This window comes from Petaurus breviceps, unplaced genomic scaffold (assembly GCF_028583685.1).
Source record: "Petaurus breviceps papuanus isolate PSGF00001 unplaced genomic scaffold, PetGlider_PUasm1.0 90919, whole genome shotgun sequence".
NCBI lineage: Eukaryota > Metazoa > Chordata > Mammalia > Diprotodontia > Petauridae > Petaurus > Petaurus breviceps.
The window spans coordinates 43,315,059-43,332,443 of record NW_027187378.1 but is presented as its reverse complement, the minus strand read 5'-3'; the positions used below and the strand labels follow the sequence as shown (position 1 = coordinate 43,332,443).

General features: G+C 36.2%; 1 long non-coding RNA gene across 1 annotated transcript in view; it reads left to right on the top strand.

The window, feature by feature from the left end:
- Positions 1 to 16,654: 16,654 nt before the first annotated feature.
- The window catches only part of LOC138151844 (uncharacterized), a 3,998-nt gene continuing 3,267 nt past the window's right edge, over positions 16,655 to 17,385 (top strand). Inside the window, exon 1 of the long non-coding RNA XR_011165938.1 lies at positions 16,655 to 16,858. This is a non-coding gene — a long non-coding RNA (uncharacterized lncRNA). The remainder of the gene's footprint in view (positions 16,859 to 17,385) is intronic.

Below are 17,385 nucleotides of genomic sequence, written 5' to 3'. Positions count from 1 at the left end.
TGCTAGAGTTGTGAAAGCCAATGACAAAGCAGGTTTCTGTGCTGCAAAAGATCTCTGAAGCACAGCAGAAAAACAGAGGGAAAGGCATAGCATATGTGTGGGCTTGAAATAGAGTTCAATTCCCAAACCTGTCTTCTGACCCTCTGAGAGCCTCAGAAACCAAACTATAGAAATCAGGTAGCAACACCACTGTAGGTTATATTGGACAGCTCTTTGGGAGAGAAGGCAGAGAAATAATGGAGATACTTATGATAATGTAAGAAAGAAAAGGCATCAATAAAAGATTGTTTAAAATAAAAGAGGTTTGCTGGTCATAATCAATATGATAGTTTGGCTGGGAGCCATATGATACCACAACTAGAAATAGAGAAGTGAGGAACATGAGTGGGTTGAGACTGGGGTGAAAATTAGCTACATGTGTTGGTGGGACATGTGGGTAGATGTATCTAGTAAATAGCCATAGATGGGGCTCTGGCATCCTGGAGAGAGGTTAAGACTGGATATGTAGATTTGGGAGGCATCCAAATAGAGGTGATAATGAAGGTATGCAGGAGATCACCAAGGGAGAGATTGTAGAGGTAAAATGTCCTAAAATGGCTATATCCATGTCTTTCCTAGCTGTGCCATGTAATATGAAGAAGGACTTATTTCTTTAGAGACTTTAAGTCAAGGTTATAATGTCCCATATTAGTGATGAAAATCAGATTCCCTTTTAGAAGAGTAATACTCAAATTCCATAGGTTAAATATTTATTTAATTGAAAAAATATTTCTCTTATTAAATATGAGATTGAAAAGAGGCCAAGGACAGAATATCTGCCATTTCTGAGACATTTTTTTAAACTGAATCAGAATTCTTTTTTAATTTAAGTTTTTGGGTTTCTTGTTTTTTTCATTTTGCTCCTTAATATTTTGTTCATGAGGGACAAACAAATGTTGAGTGCCTTCCCTCCTATGTAAAGTACTTTGCAAACCTTCAAAAGCCATATAAATGTCAGCTATTATTATATCAATGGTTATTAAATTCCTACCCAGCTTTCAAAGTACAGGGCAAATGCCATTTATTCCATGAAGTTTTTCCTAATCACCCTAGCCAGAAATGATCTTTTCTTATCAAGTCTCTCAATATCTTGACAGTTAGGCTATTATGAATTTACTCTATTCAGTTTTGTAATAATTGTTTCTTGCATGTGTGTATCTTCTAACAGGATATGTTATGTGAAGTTAGAAAGCATATCTTCATCTTGAATTATTCTCAGAGCCTTGTATGGTACCTGGCAAATAGTCAGTGCTTAATAAATGTTGAATTTATTATAGTCCTATTAGTCACAGTGATCATGCTTTCTTGTGTTAGTGAAAATGTTTCTATTGATTCATTTGATCCTAAAATACATTCTTTTGAGTGATTTCATTTTGTTTTTGTTTTCTGTCACCATTTCACCATGGTCAAAAATTTACAGTTGGGAGCCAACCTGCTAATGTTGAGTCTCTTAGCTAAACTCTTTCCCAGGTAATAGATACTAAATTTCGTTCAGAGGATTTAAAGCTAAAAGGGAACTTGGAATTCATCTAATACAACCTTATCATTTTATAAATCAGGAGATGGGCCCAGATATTTTCAGACTTGCCCAGGTTATACAGGTAGTAAGCAGTTAAGTCAAAATTCAAGCCCAAGTTCTCTGATTCCACATCTGTGCTTCTTCCGCTGGACCTGCTCTCCTGAGCTAACTCTCCTAAGTCCTATCATTTAGGGCTCCCTAAACTTTGCTAAGTTTCACTGATAGATTTTATAAGAAATATTGCTATTTTTAGCACAGTTTTGCCTCTCCTTTTACAATATATATTGATACATATATACATGGGTATATATACATGTCATATAGTTACTTATATGAATATAATCTTATCATAGTACAGATAATCTTCCTCTCACTGGATGTCATTATTGCTATTTTTTACATTGCCTAAATTATCTCCTATATTTCTCCCCTCCCACATACACACATACTATATAACTTCTTTATATAAAAAGAGGAAGAAGTGAAAAAATCAGCATAATCAGCACATCAAAAGACTTGACAATATATGCGTGGTTTCACACCCATGGATTCCTCAGCCCACCTCCCCATTCCCACTCCCCCCCCCACACACACATACACAACACATACAAATTTCTGCAAATGAGAAAGAGAAATTGTCTTCCCAAATCTCTTGGGGCCATTCTTATTACAGGTAATTTTTCAATATTAATTTGTAATTATTTGGTGGTGGTTGTTCTTTCCATTGACTGCTATTTGTAGTCATTCCATAGTTATTCTGCTTATTGTTTTCTCAACTCTGCTTACTTCACTTTGCATCAACAGAAAACACTTTCAAAAGAAGTTCAAAGAACCCCTTCCTCTTCATTGCAGTTGGAATGATGCTTTCATGTCCTTTCCACGTACTGACTGATTCCTATACAGACTAGATAGAGTCCATCATTTTTAGGTTGAGGTTTGCAGAGCTAATGGTCCAGAGGTAGTTACTTCCTATTAGTTTTTAGGGTTGAAATTCAGAGCAACTGCCGGCAGGTCAACAATGGTGTCTCAGCTCTGGCCCTTGTACTCTAAATACCTAGTAGATTCATTTCCATTGGTAACTGAGTTAAGAGGAAAGTGGAATAATTTTCCAATTAATTTTGTTTTCTTTTTTCCCTATAAAAAGAAAACCTATAGTAACAGCTCAGCATTATGCTTCCTAAAATTAGGCAGCATGGCACAGCAGAAACAATGCTAGATTTGTACTGAAACAAGCTTGATTCAAATCCTAGCTCTGCCACATACCACCTGGTCAACCTCAGTCAAACCATTTGACTTCTGTGGGCCTCAGCTGTTTGTTTTTTTAATCGGTATAATGAGTGAAGTGGATTCAAATATGTCTGTTTCCTTCTAGCTCTATATATGAGTCCATAATTATTGCATATTACTAAACAGATAACATGCAACATTGATAAATCAGACTCAATCACTTATAGTAAGATGTAAGGAAAAACAGGAGATATAATTAGGTCCAACTCATTAAACAAACTCTTGTCAATCTCAATTCAGTCTGACCCTGGATTTCTTCTTGGCATGGCAGAAATAACTGACCCTGAATATTTCTCTAACAGAAAATCTGGGGTTTGTTGGCATTATCTATAGCTCCCAAACCCTTATTTAGCTTTGTTAGCTATTTAAAAACCCTATCACCTTTCTTTTTATAGAGGTTTCCATCGGCCCTATTCTTCATTTAAACAAGAGTGAATCGGCAACTTCCAGTTTATAATCTCTTAGGGTTGTAGAGAAAAGATCTCTTTTTCTTTGAAGTTTCATAAAATTATAATCTACAATTAACCCTTCCACATTACAGAGGTTGCCCCCATGAAAATTCCTGTAAAATTTTTGGCCCTCCCTTCACACCAGAGAAGAAATCTGAATCTTTTTCTTCTTCTATTATGAGATGTTTACAGAACTTTATTGCAAAATGTGGGGTAAGTATTTGGTCTTAGGTTCTATGTCATTTCCTGGCTTTTGTATGTTGTCCGCTGCTTCCACAAAACTCCTGAAAATTTTTCATTTAATTTTTATGCTGACCCACAATATATTGAAACTGCTATGGGGAAAGTTGCTGTGTGGAAGGGATAACTGTACTTGAGTTGGAAAGAAACAGAGATCATTTAGTCTACCCATGAGCTTCCCTCCCTCATCCCCATTTTATGTTTTAGAAAATTGAGGCCTAGAGATGTCAAGTGGTTTTTTGTTCATTTGGGGGTTTTGTTGTCCCTCCCTCCTACTCCACCCTTCCCCAAATACAACCAGGAAGAATGAGTTGGTGTTGAAATATAGGATCTCTGACTCCAAATCCAGTGCCTTTCATATGATCCTATGTCAAGCACCCCCCTTCAAAGATGAGGAAGTTAACATCCAGATGAAGTGATTTGTTGGAAGTTAAATGTCTCTGAATTTGAACCTTAGTCTCTAAACCTTTGAACTCCCAATCTAGTACATTTTCTTCTAATGTACTATCTTGTGTCTTGCTCTTGGTCTCCCATACAGTTCTCTCTGTCTCTCTCTGTCTCTTTCCCTCTCTCTTTCTCTTAATAGCTCCCAAGAAGACATTAGACAATGCAATCAATGTGATACCCTGGATAATGTGTGTGTGCATATACACAAATTTACTCTTGCAATGGGTCTGAGTTCATCTAGCCAATCACATCACACCACATCATACAACACAAAAGAGTATAACATAACAACATAGACATAGGAAACTACACATGTGTGTATAAACACACACAGAAATACTATGGGGGGGCAAGATGGCAGAGTAGAAAGAGGACCTCCTCGTGGCTCCGGCTCTCATCACCTCCAATCCATGTAAAAGGGGACCTGGAACAAACTTTGGAACTACAGAACCCACAAAATGACACAGAGAAGCTAACCTCCCACTGAGGACAGACCGGCAGGCTGGCAGGAATCAGCCAGCACAGCACTCTCAGAGCCGAGCCCAGCCCCACACTGAGGTTTTAGCCCCAGGGCAGGCCAGACCAGCCACCAGCTGGAGGGACTCCAGATCACCAGCAGCTGTGGCAGACCAGAATTATCAACACATAGATGCTAAGGACAAAGTGAGAGGTCAGTGCAGTGTGGACTTTAGGACCCATTAGTTGGGAGTGCTTTGGCTTTTGCCCCCAGGGCAAGAAGCCACTGAGGGCTGCTGCACAGCCTGCTACCACATGGCAGCTTCAGCTCCTGGCCTGCAGACTGTAGGGGGAACAAGCGACCAGTCTGAGGAGTTGTCGCTTTTGCTTTAACCTGCTCTGATCTGAATTGCAGTCTAGGGTGGAGGTCCTGCGGTGTGTGACCAGCTTGCCAGAGTATGTGGAGGCTTCAGAGAGGCCACCCAACTAATACCTCTGGCAGCTGAGAAAACCCCAGCATTTGGAGCAAAGCTCCCCTGTCTGGTAGCAGAGTCCTACTGTGGCAAAAAGCCCAAAATCAAGTAATTGAGTGGCAACATGACTAGGCAAAGGAAGCAAAGCAAACAGAAGAATCCAACATTAGACTCCTATTTTGGGGACAAAAAGGATCAAAGCATGGAACAGGAGGAAGACAGTGAAGTCAGAACTCCTGCATCAAAAGCTTCAAAGGAAAATACGAACTGAGTACAGGCCATAGGAGACCTTAAGAAGCAGATAAGAAAAGTGGAGGAAAAATTGGGAAGAGAAATGAGAACAATGCAAGAAAATTACACAATGAGAGTCAACAGCACGACTGAGGTAAATCACACCTTAAAAAATAGACTAACTCAAATGGCAAAAGAAACTCAAAAAGGCAATGAAGAGAAGAATGCCTTAAAAAGCTGAATTTGCCAGATGGAAAAAGAATCTCAAAAGCTCACTGAGGAGAATCATTCCTTCAGAACTAAATTGGAGTGAATGGAAGCTAATGACTTTATGAGAAATCAAGATGCTGTTAAACAGATCCAAACAAATGAAAGAATAGAAGGCAATGTGAAATATCTCACTGGAGAAAACCACTGACCTGGATAATAGATTCAGAAGAGATAATTTTAAAATTATTGGATTACCTGAAAGCCATGATCAAAGGAAGAACCTAGAAATCATCCTCCAAGAAATTCTCAAGGAAAACTGTCATGCTGTTTTAGAACCAGAGGGTAAAATAGAGGTTGAAAGAATCTACAGATCACCTCCTGAAAAAGATCCCAAAAAGAAAACTCCTAGGAATACCGTGTTTCCCTGATAATAAGACAGTCTTATTAATTTTTTTGGAAAGAAAAACACCAGAGGGCTTATTTTCAGGGGAGGGCTTATGTTGTCCTGCCTCAGCTCTCCTCCGTGGCACTGCTCTCAATGGCGCCAGCAAGCAAATCACTGGGGAAGAACAGGATGACGCGCTCACTGCTGAAGCTCTGATTGGATGCAGCTCAGAGCGCGGCGTGCGTTTCACCGGGGGGTGGGGGGGGACGGTGCATACAGAGGGTACTGTAATTTAGCGTGTAGCACAGGGGATCACCTTCACTACAGTAGCAATCTCAATAGGGCTTATTTTTTGGGGAGGGCTTATTTTAGAGGAATCTTACACAGTAAGGGGAGGGCTTATTTTTGGGATAGGTCTTATTATCGGGGAAACATGGTATTATAGCCAGGTTCTGGAATTCCCAGATCAAGGAGAGAATATTACAAGCAGTCAGGAAGAAACTATTTGAATATTATGGAAACATAATCAGGATAACTCAGGATCTGGCAGCTTCTACACTGAGGGATTGAAGTGCTTGGAATATGATATTCCAGAGGGCAAAGGAGCTGGGATTAAAACCAAGAATCACCTACACAGCGAAACTGAGTATCATGTTTCAGGGAAAAATATAGTCATTCAGTGTAACAGAGGACTTTCAAGCATTCTTGATGAAAAAAAACAGAGTTGAATAGAAAATTTGACATTCAGATACAAGAAGAAGAGAAGCATTAGAAGGTAAACAGGGAAAAGAAATCATAATGAACTTATCAAAGTTTAATTATTAACATTCCTACTTGGAAAAAATGGTAATAGTAACTGATGAAACTTTTCTCAGTATGAAAATAGTCGAAGGGAATAGAAATATATGTGTATATCGGAGGGTATACGGGCATATGAATACATATGGGAATGTGTGTATACATGTTTACAGGTATACATAGAGGGCACAGGGCCAATTTAATAGGAAGGGATGATACTTACAAGGTGAAACTAAGAGGTAAGATAGGAAGATAATGAGAGGAGATGGGGATAGACTCCCTTTAGAAGAGGCAAGGGAAAATGGTTACAATGGAAGGGAAGAGTAGGAAGGCACATACACATACATACATATATGCCTATATGTGAGCATACAGATACATGCATCACCATCTTTTCTTAATTAGTGGTTTCCCCTGCAGCTACTTTCTAAACCTTAATCCTCTTTTCTGTTTAAGAAGTCCTCCAGCTTTCCTCCCTACTTTCCTTTCTGATCAAATTTGATCTATATATAAGTACAAAGCTCTGGATCTCCTGCAGTCCTTACAGCCTCAGATCCATAATATGCCTTTGATTTTAAAGGGACCATGCATCTTTTCAAGTTATTTCTTCACCCTGCATGATGCTATCAGAGAGTGGGGCAGGGGGGGAACTTCAAAATTTTCCCACATTTTATTTAGCATTTATGTTTTTTACATTCATTTTCTGAATTCATCCTTCACATTGATGTTTTGCCACTATTTTTAAAACAAATTTCAATGTTTCCTTAGCCACAGGCTGACTTTCTACTCTCTAGGTATTTATTTTCCCTCATTTTAAGTGTTCTTCCAAATTTTTGTTCCTCTATCTCCTCTTTTTCTTGAACTAATATAAAAATGTTTCTCCAATAAAATTCCACCATTCTACTTCATTTTCTCCCAGCTACTTTTGATGTCTTTGATGCTGCCCCACTCCATATCTGTTTTTCTGTCTCAGTTATTCCTCTTCATTGATCCTATTTCTATACATCTCCCTGAAATTAAGTGGGATCTTTGCCTCTCTATACTACTTTTGGGGTAAATTTCTTCTTCAAGTCTTTGCTTTAATGAAATTGAACACATGGACCACTTCCCTTTTTGTGACTTAGAAGTAAAGATTTAGTGTTGTGATGGATCTTAGCCTTTTTAGAGTTGAGGAAACTGACACAAAAAGCTTCAGCAGTGGGTCAGGTTTGCTACCCCTGACCAAAGTTAGTTATTTCAGAGGGAATTTGAACACAGGTCCTCTGTCTCCAAATTCAGGGCTCATATTAATGGATCAGAGTGTGTATGTGTATAAAATGTAATAAGTAAAAACTGGCATCAGGTCTTACCTCTAATGCATACTGAATGTGTGACCCCTGAGCAAGTCACTTAACCTTTTAGTGTTCTCTCTAGATAACTGTCTAAAACTACAAGTTGCAGAGAAATTATTGACCAGCATCGTTAGTAGTTTACCATTCTAGAAGTTCCCTCTACCAATGAATTCAGAAATTTAATCTCTATCCCTTATTCTTTATATTAACCATTTAATATATCTTTTTACAAGTTAGTATATATTATGTATAATTACATTATTAAATAGATATTATACCTTTTCTATTCCACACCCTTTGTAATCTATGTTCCTAAGAGTACTCCTTTTAAGCCCAGTGAAAGGAACTATTCTGTTTCCCACTTCGCATAAAAGGAAGAGTAAATAGAAAGGGGAAAGCAGGAAACAAGGAACAGAACTTGAATTCCCATGAGGAAGTGCCTCTTCCCTGTGCATTATTCCTTACATGCTTCAGTGAGTTAAAAAGTAAGCCAATACCAATATTTTTCATTTTATTTTATTTTTCAATTAACAAGCATTTATTTTCTCTCCCCCTCACCTCCCCCATTTAATAAAAGAAAAAGACAAAACAAAAACCTTGTAACAAATATACATTATCAAGTGATACAAATTCTCAGTTTGTGCATGCCCCAAAATGTATGTCTCATTCTGCATCTTGAATCCATTACTTCTCTGTTAGGAGGTAGGATAGCAGAGATCATCACCACACAGGCCTCTGGAATGGTCACTGCATCGATCAGAGACATTTGGACTTTCAAAGATATTTGTCTTTACAATGTGATTATTATTATATAAAATTTTTTTTCCTGATGAACAAATAACCCATATGAATATTATGAAGCCTATGAATATTATTGAGCAAATAGCAAATTTAGAGAATCCTAGGCCACATCTAGTGTAGACAAATTCCCAGTTGCCTCTTCATGATCTTCACCACACCCAGGAATTCATAACATGGCAGTTGTACAGCATTTGAAGTCACCAAGCTCAGGAGGCAAGGTAAATTGGAAAATAATTTGAAAATCAGTATTGCATTTGCTAGAATTCTTTTTCAGGTCTGTATAAGTACTCTACACATAAATGGATTTTAAACTACAGGCATGCAGTGTGTCTATCCCTATCTATAACAACCTTTTGAATACATACTATACATTAATATGAATATGTTCATAAATATGCCCAATGAATATAAATACAATCCCCACTTAGAGCACCTTACATTTTATATGTTTTTTTCCCGGAAAATAAGTATCTCACCATATAAATCCTGCCTTGGCCCTACTCCCTCAGAGAGCAAGGGTGCAGGAGTGATGCAACCAATGTAAACTATGTAATGACCTGGCTGATGGCAGGACTATGTAATAAAAGTCCACTGAATGAGTAACTTCTTATCTCATTGTTTTACAGTTTTATAATAAGCTAATGTGGGCAACAGATGTAGAAGCAAATGATTTGAATAAGTCTTGATTAAAACCTCCTGAGGGTTGTAACTGATTTAAAAAAAATGTGGAGTCAAGCAATAACAATTTAAATAAGCTTTTAAGTCAGAGCTTCCATTTCGCTTACTAAATCACTAGGCATGCCACATGCTGGGGAAAGGGTCTCTATAAAACAGGCTTTGAAGAGAAAACACTAACCTAGTCCCCTTCCTTGACAGGTGCATCACTCCACATGGGAAGGAACATGTGTCCATCTGCCATGAATCAAAGAATCTTAGGATCTTTGAGCTAGAAAATTATCCATCATTTTACAGAGGAGGAAACAGTAGCAGGGTGTGACTTACTTAAGGTCACTTGACTTATGTTACTCAGTGATGATGTGGTCCAGGACAGTAAGTTGCAAATGTACTACTTGGACTTCATCAAGGCATTTGGCAAGCTCTCTAATGATATTCTGCAGAAGATGTAGAGATATGAATTGTTATAGAACACTCAAGTAGTTTTATAACTAGCTGAATAAAAAGATACAAAGAGTGTTAGTTAATGGTTCTAGTTCAGTCTGGAGAATTGTTTATAGTGGTGGACCTTAGAAACATGTGTTCAGCCTTCATCTGTTCAATCACTTTTGTCGGTTTTTTGTGTTCTTATTTTTTTAATCAATGGCTTAGATCAAAGCAGAGATGGTTGAATGTTGAAACTGTAGATAGTAGAAGCATGGGAAGAAAACAAAATACACTGGATGAGAAAAACTGGGATTCGAAAACAATTTGATAAGCTGGAAAGATGGGCTGCAATTGAATAAAGATAAATCTCTAGAATTGGGTTAAAAAAATCAACTTCACAAGAACAAGAAAGGATAGATATAGCTAGTCATTCATCTTAACAAAGACCTGGGGATTTGAGTGGCCTTAAAGCTTAATATAAGTAAACATTATGATTTGTCAGCCAAAAAAAAAAGTTTATGATGATTTTTAGGCTGGAAATATAGTGTCCAGAACAAGACAACGGGAAGTTAAGCTGTATTCTGTTTTGTGCAATTCAGATCTGAAGCACTTTTGGTGTCACTGGGAATCAGGTACAGAGAAAAACAAAAACAACAAAAGAAAACAAAAAGAGGACTACCACAGTAGGGAGGTAACTGAGAGCATACCATACAAGCATAGGTAATAAGAACTGGGAGTATTTGGTGTAGCACTCCCTCAGATGTATAATGGGGCTAACATTAGCACCTGACTTCTAGTGTTGTGCTCAAATGAGACATTTGTAAATCTCTTGGCAGAATATCTGGCACATAATAAGTGCTTAATAAAACCTTGTTCCCTTCCCCCCTTCCCTTTCTATCTACCATACCACTAAGTTGCCTCTGGGGAAGACTTGGAGGGATCAAGACAGGTAGCCGTTGTTGATTTTATTTTTCAGGTTTTCAAAGGCTTATCATGGGGTTTAAACATGTTCTCTTCAGTCCTGGAAGTAAGAGAAAGTTATAGGGAACTCGATTTTGGTTCCGTATAAAGAAAGGCTGTCAAATAATTAGAGCTTGTATAGAAATAGGATGGATTGCCTCGTGAAGTTATTAGCTGCCCATCACTGAAGATGATCCAGGAAAGACTAGATGAATAATTGTTAGATATATAAATAGGATTCATATATAGATATGAACTGGACTAGATGGGGAAGGGGAAGAAATAAGATTTTATATAGTGCCTACGAGGTGTCAAGTACTTCACCAAGCATTTTACAATAATGACCCCTAAAGTAACTTTTAAGGTGCTATGAGTCTAGTGAGAGAGTTAGAATAGAACCTAGGTTACTGGGATTCCCAGGCCAGTGTTCTTTCTACCACCCTAATGGTTTGAGAAAGACTTAAATGCTAAGAATCTAAGTGGTTCCAGATGCCAAGGGATGAAGAATAACTAAAATCTGTCAATCTCCTGCATTGCATGAGAACATCTTGGCTACACAAAAATGACATTATGAATCAGGCCTCTAAGAACTGAGAGATTTGCCTATTAAGGAGTCATGTGTAACAGGAAGAGAGGGGAGGCATGGAGGGAAGGATGTGATTGACAAAGGGGGAGTCACATAAATAAAGTCACAGTAATAAAGCTGTGAAAAGTTTGAACTGACAGAAGAGTTTTTAAATGAGCCTAGAGATAATAGTGAGTCAAGAGAGTTTACTGAGCAGCAGCATGACATGGTGAGACCTATTATTTCAGAATGTTACTTTGGCAAGCTTTAAATTCTTGAGGTGAGAGACTTGAGGCAGAGAAAGCAATTAGGAAGGTTTTAGAAAGGTCCAGGTGAGACGTGACAAGAGGATGAAGCAGGGTAGTGGCCGCGTACGTAGAAAGAAGGGGAAAGATTTTAGGAAGGGAGAATTGTTTTTTTAAAAAACTGGCTAAAGATTGAATGCAAGGATAACTCGAAGACTGTGAGTGAATGCCCCAAATACTACACCACCTAAATTTTTAAGAGAAAAGCTAAACAAATTACAGAAATAGATGTGAATGAGTATGAAAATATTCAGTAGTGCTATGATAGTGGGAGACTTTAATTTTCCCCTCTCAGAACTAGATAAATCTGAGCAAAAAATAACTAAGAAGTCAAGGAAGTGAATAGCATTTTAGATAAGCTAGATATGATAGATATCGATCTACAGAGAACTGAATGGGAATAGAAAGGAATACACCTTTTTCTCAGCAGTTCATGTTACCTTTTCAAAGACTGACCATATATTAGGGCATAAAGTTTTATAGTTAAAAACAAAAAACCCAGAAGTATTAAAAGCATACTTTTTAGGTCACAATGCAATAAAATTTATGTTTAATAAGGGACCACAGAAACACAGATTAAAAACTTACTCTAAACTAAATAACCAAATCTTAAAGGATGAGTGGATGAAAGAACAAATCATAGAAACAATTGATAATTTGATTAAGGGGGTTAATAATGATGAGATAACACATCAAAACCTATAAGATACAGCAAAACAATGGTCAGAAGACAATTTGTATCTCAAAATGTTCACATGAATAAAATAGAGAAAAGGCAGAACAATGAGTTGAGTATGCAAATTAAAAAAAAAAAAACAGAAAAAGAACAAACTAAAAATCCCTAATTAAACTAAATTGTAAGGTGAGGATAAATTGACTACAAAAACCCATTGAGTTAATATATAAAACTAGGAAATGTTTTTTTTGGAAAAAAAAGATAAACCACTAGTTAATATGATTTTTTTAAAAGAGAAGAAAACCAAATTGCTAGTATCAAAAATGAAAAGGTGAATATATCATTAAGGAAGATTAAATCAAAGTAATTATAAGGAATTAATTTGCCCAATTATATTCCAACAAATTTAACAATTAAAGTGAAATGGCAAAATATATGTAAAAATATAAACTGCCTAGACTAGCAGAAGTGGAAATAGAATATATAAATAGACCTATTTTATAAAAATAAATTGGACATACCAAAAATGTACTTCCTAAGAAAAAAGCACCAGGACCAGATGGATTTACAAGTGAATGCTATCAAACATTTAAAGACCAACTAATTCCAATATTACATAAATTATCTGGAATAATGGGCAAAGAAGGGGTCCTACCAAACTCCTTTTGTGAAACAAACATGATACTAATAACTAAACCAGGAAGAGTAAAAACAGAAAGAAAATTGTAGATCAATTTCCAATTTCATTATTGAACATGGATACAAAAATACTAAATAAAATACTAGTTAAAAATTACAATAATATGTTAAAAGATTATAAATTATGACCAAGTGGGATTTTATACCAGGAATGTATGGATGGTTTAACATTAGGAAAACTGTTAACATAATTGATTATATCAATAATAAAAGTAACAAAAATCACATAATTATATCGATAGATGCAGAAAAAGTTTTTGACAAAGTACAACACTCATTTCTATTAAAAACTGTTAGTGGAATGTATGTAAATGGATTTTTCCTTAAATTGAAAAAATGCATTTACCTAAAACTATCAACAAACATTATTTGTAAATGTGATAAGATAGAAATATTCCTAATAACATCAGGTATGAAACAAAAATGCACGCTGTCAGCAATATTATATCAATATTGTATTGGGAGTCCTAACGAGAGGAATAAGAGAAGAAAAGGGAAATCAAAGGGATCAGAATAGGAAATGAGATAATAAAACCATCTCTTTTTTTGCAAACCATATGATGATATACTTGGAAAATCCCAAAGACTCAAGTAAAAAGTTAATTAAAACAATACATGATTTTAGAAAAGGAGCAGAATATAAAGTAAATCCACATAAATCGTCAGTGTTCCTATATAATAGAAAAAAAAACCCTGTAAGAAGAGGATTTAAATATTTAAAGTAACTTTTTAAAATTTTTTTAAAAATATTTAAAATAACCATTTAAAATAACTCTAGATATTAAAAAATAGCTGGGAGTATACCTGCCAAAACAAACCCAGAATCTATATGAACAAAATTATATATATATATATATACAACTAAAATCAGATTTAAATAATTGGAGAAATAGGGGCAGCTAGGTGTAGTGAATAGACACCAGCCCTGGATCTGAGTTCAAATCTGGCCTCAGACATTTAATACTTACTAGCTGTGTGACCTTGGGCTAGTCACTTAACCCCAATTGCCCTGCCTTCCCCCTGATAAAAAGACAAAAAATAAAAATAAAAAAATTGGAGAAATAATTAACAATAATGACAATTTTACCTTTATATTATTTATATTATATTAATATATTCAATGCCCTACCAGTTAAATTACCAAAATTTTATTTTACTGTATTATAAAAAGTAATAACAAAATTAATTTAGAAGAACAAAAGGTCAAGTTAATGAAAAAAATATATAAAGGAAGGTGGTTTAGTAGTAACAGATCTTTAACTACATTATAAAGCAGTATTAAAACTATCTGGTACTGGCTAAGAAATAGAAAGGTAGACCAGAGGAACAGAGTAGATATAAAACTTACAGCAACAAATGATTACAGTAATCTTGTGTTTGACAAGTATAAAGACTTTGTGGAATAAGAATTCATCATCTGGTAAAAAATACTGGGAAAGCTGGAAATCTGTCTGACAGAAATTGGGCATAGACCAATATCTTACAACATTTCCCAAAATAAGGTCAAAATGGATACATGACATAGATACAGAGAGAGATAACATAAGAAAATTAGAAGAACATGAAATACATTACCTATCAAACTTATATACAGGTGAACAATTTATAAGCAAGAGACAGAGCAGAGTGAGGTGTAAAATAGATAATTCTGATTACATTAAATTAAAAAGGGTTTTCTTTAAAACGAATGTAGCCAATTTCAAAAGGAAAGCAGAAAATTGGGGGAAATTATAGACAGTTTCTCAGATTAAAGGCCCATATCTCAAACAGATAAACAACTTTGTCAAATCTATAAGAATATCAATCATTCCCCAACTGATAAGTGACCAAAGGATGTGAACGTGCAGTTCTCTATGAAATCAAAACAATTTATACTCACATGATAGAAATGTTCTAACCCATTATTGATTATGCAAATTAAAACACTTGAGATATCATTTTACACCTTTCAAATTGGCTAAAATTACTGAAGGGGAGAGCAAGAGATGTTGGATGGGATGAGGAAAAATCGGGATGCTAATCCCACTATTCACTGTTTGTGGAACCATGAATTGATCCAAACATTTTCGACAGCAATCTGGAATTATGCCCAAAGAGTTACTAAACTGTTTGTACTCTTTGACCGAGAAATACCACTACTAGATCTGTTTCCCAAATGATTAGGGGAAAAGGAAAAAAAAATATGTGTTCTAAAATATTTATAGTAGCTCTCTTTGTGATGGCAAAGAATTAGACATTGTGGGAATATGTTAATTGGGGAATGACTGCACAAGTTGTGGTATATAATCATTATGGAACATTACACTTCTATAAGAAATGATGTGCTTGATGATCTTAGAAAAATATGGATAGACTTCTATGAAATAATGAAGATCGAAATGAGCAGAATCAAGAGAATGTTGTAAATATTAACAGCAATATTGTTTTAAGAAGAATTTAGACCTACTAAGTCATTTTGACTATTTATAACCCAAATTAACTACAAAGGACCTATGAAGTAAAACACCCTCTTCACTCAGATAAAGAGCTGATAAAAATATGTATAGAATGATTTTCTACACACATATGTATATACACATATACAATACATATATACATAAACACAATTAGATATTTATACATATATGCATGTGTACACAAACACACACAGACACACACAGTTGTATCTAATGGCAGCCATCTCTATGAGGAAAGGGAGGATATAAAAAAGGGGGGAAAAGTTACAACTGTTATATTTAAAGGGAATAACAAGTTGTGCACAATAGATTTGCAGTTTCATGCACAATAATCTTGTTATTTCTATTTTATTAAATGATGTATATGCTTATTTTATTTCTTAAGTTCAGAATAAAATAAATAATATTTTTTTAAAAAGAAAATGAATGAATCTAAAAGACAGGAAGGATGGTAGTATTCTCAGCAATAGGAAAGTACGGTGATATCCTTCTAGATGTGGCAATTCATAAGAGGTGAATTTGGGAAGAAAGGTTGATGAATTCTGTCTCAGAAATATTATTTGAAGTAACTAGTGCATCCAGCTTGATATGTCCAAAAGGTGGCTTATGATATATTAGTGGAGTTAAAGAGAGAAAACAGGGTTGGATATGCACATTTGGGAATCATTTACATAATGATGATAACTGAATCCAAGGGAGCTGATGAAATCACTGAGAGAATATGTACAGAAAGAAGAGAATAGGGTCCAGAAAATAGCTTTGGAGGCTATGTGAGGGGGTGGAATGTGGAAGATAATTCAGCAGACTAAGAAGGCCAAACCAATCAAGTAAGAGGAGACCAAGAAAACAGTGTAATAGAGTCAAATTCTACAAAGAAGTCAAGAAGGATGAGGATTAAGAAAAGTTCCTCAAATTAATTAAGAAGTCACTGAAAGCAAGAGGAGGAGCCAACATGGCTGAGTAAAGGCAGGGACTCACCCGGGCTCTCTCCCAAACCCTTCCAAATACTTTTAAATAGTGACTCTAAACAAATTTTGGAGGGGCAAAACCCCCCAAAAAGGCAGAATGAAACAATTTTCCATTCCAAGACAACACAGAAAGCCAGCAGGAAAGGTCTGTTGCAGCAGGGAGAGAATGGAATGCAGTCCAGCATAGGTGAGCCCAGCCCAGCCCATTCCAGCTCAGACAGGGCCCCAGAAAACCAGGAGCAGGCCTGAATCAGTAGCAGCAGAGGTGGTTCCACACCCCTTAGCCCAAGAACTCCACCATCAACTTAGAATATCAGCAGGAAAGGTCTGTAGCACCTGGGTGAGAGCGGAGCACAGTGCAACGCAGACCCCAGCAAACCAGGAACAAGCCTTAGGAGACACTGACTCAGCAGCAGCAGTGACTGCTCTTGGAGCTCTCAGTCCATAGATGGTAAACAACTGGTGAGAAGGAGAATCAAATACTTTATTTTGCTCCTTATCAGAATTACTTCCCTTTGTCTTCAGAATTTCATTCTGGAGAATTCTTCTTCTCCTTCATCCTCTCCATCAACCAGCCTTCCCTAATAGAATCTTAGTTCTTGTAACCCTGCTTATCATCCCCCTGAAATGTCTAGATAATTGAAGCTCCCCATCACAATTCTATCATACATCTCTGTCAGGCTTATGATCTGTTTCCTCTTTTGGTCCGCATGGTCTATTAGCTATGACAAGTTCAATTCTATTCCTAGAATTACTACTTCCATTGAAATTAAGTTAAATGTTTTCCAGATCTGGCTTTTGAATCTCCTCATGCAATTATAGAAACTTTATAAGTTGACAGGTTATTGTTTTGTTTTTTGTTTTTTACTTTTCTCAGTCCTCTCTGTTTAAATCATTTTTATTATACTTGCAAGCCAACAGACAAATCCATTCTTACCAGGTTTTTCCTTCCTTCCTTCCTTCCTTCCTTCCTTCCTTCCTTCCTTCCT